General features: G+C 39.9%; 1 pseudogene; it reads right to left on the reverse strand.

Annotated features, from left to right (window-relative positions):
* Window positions 1-3,699: 3,699 nt before the first annotated feature.
* LOC102756096 lies at window positions 3,700-5,553 on the reverse strand (annotated as a pseudogene).
* Between the last annotated feature and the right edge of the window lie 1,759 nt (window positions 5,554-7,312).

Consider the following 7,312-nt stretch of genomic DNA (forward strand, 5'->3'; position numbering starts at 1 on the left):
TAAAAACATTTTTAAAAGAAAGAGAATAATAACCATTTCTTTAAAATATTATCATTCTTGACAAATAATTTATACAAAACAAATTTTATCAATTTTACATGTACAGTTTTATATTTTTGACAAATACATACATCTCTATAACCTTCACTATAATCAAAATATAAAATATTACTATATCTGCCAAAGTTCTGCCTTAGTTCTAAGCATTAGTGGGTCTTTGTTCATTTTAGAATGGATTCTCATTTTCTCTATTCTTCACTTTGATTGTTCCCTTAGTTGATTGGACTTCATCATCATTTTTCTTTTCAAGAGTTTAAATAGATTCTGTATTGTCTTCATTACTTATAGGATGTAAGATCAATTCTATTCTTATAAAATTACAGCTGGATTGGGAAAGATGAAAGAAAGTATGCTGATATGTATATACCTTTAACATTCGCTACTGCATGTAAATACATCTGAGAAATGTCCTTGAATTTTTGACATCTGGCAGAGTACCGAAGGAAATCCTATATAATAAAAGGGTAATATGCAAATTGACCCTAACAGCAGAATGACTGGGAATGACTGGTCACTTGACACACAGTGACCACCAGGGGGCAGATGCTCAATGCAGGAGCTGTCCCCTGGTGGTCAGTGTGCTCCCACAGGGGGAGCTCTGCTCAGCCACAAGCCAGGCTGATGGCTGCCAGCACAGCGGTGGTGGCGGGAGCCTCTCCCGCCTCCTCAGCAGCACTAAGGATGTCCAACTGCAACTTAAGTCTCCTCCCTGCTGGTAAGTGGACACCCCCCGAGGGCTGCCAGGATGCCAGAGGAATGTCTTACTGCGAGCTTGGGCCCAATCCCCCAGGGCACGGGCCTAAGCCAGCAGATGGATATCCTTCAAGGGGTCCCAGACTGCAAGAGGGCATAGGCCAGGGTGAGGGACCCCCCCGAGTGCACAAATTTTTGTGCCCCAGGTTTCTAGTCTGAATATAATTTTGAATATATGCTTTCTGGAGAAATCAAGGCATACACATGCATTCATGTATAAATCTTTGATGCAAGTAGAGTGGGGTTGATTATGGACCATATTCTTAAGCAAATAAACTTTGGCGGATAGATATTTCTGTATTTCCATATTTAAAAAAGTGCAATATGTATAAATAAAAAATAAACTTCACTGCATCTCAAAAACAATGAGACCATATCCAATTAAAATTTAATTCTACAACATTGTTAACATAAGGGTTATTTAAATATTATTTTAGGCATACATAAATAATGCATTTATAACTAATTAGCAGTTTGTATATTACCTTCCCAACTTCTGTTTAACAAGCATCCTCAGACATTTAGGAATATTTAAAATTGTAGATTTCTTTAGTGAGGAGGAAAGGTAGCAATTATAGATATTTGTTGTAACTGATACTAAGGATTTTTGAAATGTATTATTTGGCAGAATAAACATATTTATTTTCAAACCAATTATAGGAATGGCATATTAATTAAAATAAATCTCTCATTCCTTTCTATTTCCCAGGAGGGTCAATTTCCTTCTGGAACAATCTGTGAGATTCTGGCAGGTCTGTTAGCTCTTTAATCCAAACAGGACCAGCAGAACTAGGGTAGATAGTATGGGCAGAGTGGAGTTGTCAGCCAATCTGTCATTCTGTAACATTTAGCATTCTATTACCTGAGCTAAGAAAAGAAACCTGGAAAAGCCTTTGACGTTGTGCTTCTTTTTACATTGCTGGTGTTAATGAAGCACTATGCAAATGAGGTGACTGTGAGCTGCTTGGAGTCTCATTTGGCAGTCCTCCCTGGGACCAGCGATCTACTCACCAAACTGAGGTAGTAACCATCTTTCAACAAAGAGACAAACCACAAACCCCTGTTAAATAATCATTAAGCTGAAATATAATTAGCACTTTCAGAGAAAAATCTAGGCTATAGGGGCAATGTATATCTAATGGAGTAACTGAACTTGGCATACTATACCAGAACATGAGCATTTACTCCACCCAGGCAATGCCATAGAAAACGCATAAACTTATTATTTGTCTCTCATGTCCTATCTGCATGTGTGGTAAAGAGAGTAAACACAATAGGCACTTAGAAAAGGAAGAGAGATTATTATGGGCAAAATTCTGGAGATGCTTTGTTGAGAAGTGAGAGTTCCAGGATACGAGGGTTGGATTACGGGAAAAAGATGCAGCATGCCCTCCAGATAATGCTGGCCTCTGAACCCTTGCTTCAACAAAGGCTGTTTGTTTCTGACACATGCATTAGGTTTGAATTTAAAGCTTTGAAATATCTTACCCTTGTCTTCTTTCCTGTTCCATAGTACAAATGCCTAAGCCAACCAGACACAACAATCCACCAATAATGTGCAAGTAAACTGGGATCTACACTTTATCATATATGTGGTATCCTTTTCATAAAACTGCCTGCAAAACTACAAAAGGCTTTAATTCTGTTTGCAGTATCTACCTCCCAGAAAAAAGTGGTCTATGCAAATACCGTGTCCTTGCATCTGCCTATGTATGTTCCTGATATAACTATGTGCCATTGTGGTTTACTTATCAATACCTTTTAAATTTGGCTATTATAAACTAGTATATGTCTGAAGTCCTATCATCCTGTATTCAGCTGAAAATTTAGTTTGTAATGAAACACCTGATAAGTTGAATCCACCAAAGTCTGGATAACACATGAGACTCTACCTATGAAAGTAAGCTTTTGTCTATCTAATCTCACATGCTCCCACACTCTTTGGCTGTTCAATTAAGGACAGTACCTTTCCATGTGATGGTTATCAACTGATTCCAGAGACAGGGACTATATTGTTTTATTTATTTGCCCTTGGTTTGTGGTCACTCTCTTCAATACCACCTTTGTCGTTGCTCCTTGTGTTTTCAGATCCACATAGATGATCCTTCCACTTCCCTGACCCTTCAATTCCTCACCTTCTTTTCCCCAGTGATTTGTCTTCACTCTTCCTCCAACCACTCAACACCATGATTATAACCCAGATTCTGGCCACATCACTAATCACTAATTAAAAACCTTCAGAATCTCAATTTGAACCAATCCATGTTTTACTATCCCCACCATCACCTATGTGTTTTTCAGATGAATACCTCTAGTACACTGACTTATTATTGAATCTTCTCTCTGTTTTCTCATTGTGTTGTAATTACCTGGGAAGGCAATCTGGATTCTAACTTGTCATCTCCTTGCCACATGGACCTGCACAGCTTACCATAGCATAAGAAAAATACCACTTTATAATTTTTTAAAAAATTGCTATAAAATGAAGGTTAATCCTATTAGGAGGTCCTATGCACTATGTGATAATTATACAGTTACCTTTCCCACACTGGCTTTCACTTATTTTCCTAGGATATTTCAACCTTTTTCTCTTTCTTTAAACCTCCAAAACCACAACTCCCATCCTCACTTTCATCTGGCCTTGTTTCTTAATAGGACATTGAAAAATAGGATGCAAACATGTATTCGTGGCTTTATAGTATACTAGAGGCCCGACGTATGAAATTGGTGCAAGAGTAGGACTTCCTTCCCCCGGCTGCCAGCACTGGCTTCCTTCCGGCACCTTGGACATGGCCATCCCTCGAAGCCCTGGCTCCCTCTGGAAGGTCGTCCAGTCTAATTAGCATATTATGCTTTTATTATTATAGATTCTCTCCCCTGCTACTCTTTTTTTTTTTTTAAGAGAAGCTTTATTTCCTTGTTTCTCAAATAGAGTTGGCTGAGCTGGTTGCTTTTTGGTAATTAATCAAAGAGACCAAATCCCATATCCTCGTCCGACTCTTCCTTTGCTTCAACCTTGGCTGGGGCTGCAGCAGCAGCAGGAGCAGCAGTGGTGGCAGCCACAAAAGCAGATGGGTCAGTCATGAAGGCCTTGACCTTTTCAGCAAGTGGGAAGGTGTCATCAGTCCCCACAGACAAAGGCAGAACTTGCTTGTACCCATTGATGATAGAATGGGATACTGATGCAACAGTTGGGTAACCAATGTGAAGGCATACGCTGGCAACATTGAGGACAACCTCCAGGAAGCGGGAATGCAGTTTCCTCTGTGATGTCAAGCACTTCCGGGTTGTAGATTCTGCCGTTGTCAAACACCTGCTGGACGATCAGCCCAGAGGAGAAGGGGGAGATATTCAGCATGTGCAGCTGTGTGGCTGCGCTGGCTCCCACTTTGTCTCCAGTCTCAACCAGCTGTGCATCACTCAGGACTTCAATGGAGCCCTTGGAGATGTTAGTGGTGATGCCTAGAGCCTGGAAGAAGGAGGTCTTCTCTGCCCCCAGACCAGTGTTCTGGGCTGGCACAGTGACTTCACACGGGGCCATGGCACCAGCACAGGCAGCAGCTGGCACCTGATCGGCCAGCAGCATGTCACTGATCTCAGTGAGGTCCTCCTTGGTGAACACAAAGCCCACATTCCCCTGGATATCAGGCCACAGGTTCTCCGGAGCTGGGCTGTTTTCCAGGTGTCCTTGGATGGTCTTGCTCATCATGGAGTTCTTGCCCATCAGCACCACAGCCTTCCCGCGGAGGGACATGCGGATCTGCTGCCTCTGCTTGGAGCCCACATTGGCTGCTCCCACAATGAAGCCTTTGGGATAATCATCCGGAAGGTGGATGATCTTAAGGAAGTAGTTGGACTTCCAGGTCTCCCTGTCTTCCCAGGCATCATGGGAAAATTTAAAGCTAGGGAATAGATCAATTGCTTATCACGGCGGTGCGTCAGGGATGGCCACGCAGAGTTTAAAGACGATGTCACTCCCACGAGGACGCCTGGCTAGAGGAAGCTTACTCTTGATCAGAACTCTGTGTCCTAGGTAAGATCAAGGTTTGCATGGTGCGCTACACTTCCTGTCCTCTTGGTGACCAATGTACCGCTTTCTCTCTTGTTTCTTACCAACAGATCCCTTCGATCAGCAAATAACATGCTATTATTTCTTCCCACTTTCAAAGAAAAACAATCTTAAAACTAAAATCCCATCTTCTGAGTAAATTGCCAGCTTCTTTGTAGCCATATCAGCATGAGGTCTGGTGCCAAGACACAGTACAATCAGATGTGGACTTAGCTCGCTCCAGACTGAGAGGAACTCTAAAGGGCAACAGTGAGAAAGGCATGGAAAGAATGAGCCTAGTTCTTGCATGCCTGGTATGGGTATTATTCATGGGATTAGAGTTTCGGTTAAAAATCTTCCTACAATTGCTCCAATCTACCATTGTTTCTCTCAGAGTTTATTTTTTATAAGTTTTGTAGGTGTTTCCTTCACCAGCCAATTTTGAGTCCTTGCCAACAATTCCATGCATGATTTATGGAAGCTTCTTTATCTTTTGAAAGAAACAAATAGAAGCCCTTTTTGAATCTCAGTAAAGAATATTGATTAGTTTTACCTCTTTTTTTTCTGTCCTTAGCTGCAGAGTCTCTATTGGTGACCTCTTCCAAGAGAAGTATTTTTATAAGTGCCTGACACTGTAGATGGTATGTGGATCCTGTCGGATGACATCTGGTGCACTGGTTTGTTCGAAACATGATAGTCACAATGATCTCCCTTCAGCGTCTATTTTCAGTTTGTCAGCTCACAGCCCAGTGAGGGAAGCGCATGTGACTGTTGCCTGTAGCACTGCTGCATCTGTGGACTCCTTTCCACAACCAGTCATTCCTCCTGTAATTGAGGTTCTGGAAACCAGCAGAGCACTTACTTTTGGGAGAGGAGATTAAAATCCCTTTTTTAAAAAAATTTCTGTGTGTTTTTTTAAAAACATATTTTGTTGATTTTTTTACAGAGAGGAAGAGAGGGATAGAGAGTTAGAAACATCGATGAGAGAGAAACATCTATCAGCTGCCTCTTGCATACCTCCCACTGGGAATGTGCCCACAACCAAGGTACATGTCCTTAACTGGAATCGAACCTGGGACCTTTCAGTCTGCAGGCTGACGCTCCATCTACTGAGCCAAACCGGCTAGGGCTAAAATCCCTATTTTTAACTGCATAAAGTTATAAATGTAAACATGGAGTTAGCTGTTAAATGCCCAATTTAGCAATTATTAGGAATGAAATTAAAGATTGTTTTCCCTCATCTTTCTATCAATTAAAAAAAAAAACCATGAAAATATGCAGACTTCTATTAGTCTTCTTTAAATATATTTTTAATTTAAATTCTTTATTATTTAAAGTATTACACAAGTCTTCTTTTCCTCCCATTGACCTCTCCCCGGCCTTTCCCACCCCCCAGGACATTCCCTCACCCCCCTACTATCTGTATCCATTGGTTATGCTCATATGCATGCATACAAGTCCCTTGGTTGATCTCTATTAGTCTTGACTGTTAAAATCAGTCCTATTTATTATCACATTGGTTATCTTGTTATCCTAAATGGTCCCACATCAAATTTCAGACTCCTTATAATTTATATTATATATTTTATTCCTCACTTTCACCTTGCTTTCTTATTTGGGTGGTAGGGGTGTGAAGGGCTAAACTGCTGACTCATTTGATAAAATTGAGACTGCAGAAATTGTTTATTACATTTTTCATACTTATTTCTTAGGTGCCTACAACTGTAGTACAGTCCCTTGACCAAGATTAAAAAAATGTACTAGTATTTACCAGCAATGTATAATATACTGTTTAAAGTTTGAAAGACCCCTGGAGAATTCCTTTACTAAGTTTTCTGCATTATTTATTGAAAATATATAGATTGACGGTTTTCATCTGCTATGGCAGGCTACAGAGCTTGATTTTAGATACATGATTAGTAGGCTGTACAGATGTCTCAGATATCCTGTGCTTTGGGTCCGCTTACATGTATCACTTAGGTTCACAATAGTACAAACACACAGTGTGTCTTTGACAACTGAAAAGCTGCCCTGGAGAACGGTGCCTGCCTGTGTTTGCTTTTACTTTCTTCTAATGTATCAACTCATTTATCCTTATTGAGCCATTGAAATCACCAGTTCCTTGAATTTTCTGACCCTAATTGTTGTAAGTTTTAAATAAACATCGTGTAAATTTAATACATGCTTTTATATAAAGCCAGTAGGACATGTGTTTTCCCTTTGTTAATGTATAGAAAACTCTTTTAAAAGTTAAATGACAATATATTTTGCATTGCTTGAGCAAGTAAACAGTTATTTTTTACCTTTCTTTATATTGCATTTTTATCATCAAAAAAACGAATGAATGTAAATTAAAATATGCAAAACAAAAAAAAATGTAGACAAGGCAATCAACAATCTGTGTGATAGACATTTAAGCTTAAACTCAAAGACTGAACTTTTTCTGCCTTA

This window comes from Myotis davidii, unplaced genomic scaffold (assembly GCF_000327345.1).
Source record: "Myotis davidii unplaced genomic scaffold, ASM32734v1 scaffold3695, whole genome shotgun sequence".
NCBI classification, from domain to species: domain Eukaryota; kingdom Metazoa; phylum Chordata; class Mammalia; order Chiroptera; family Vespertilionidae; genus Myotis; species Myotis davidii.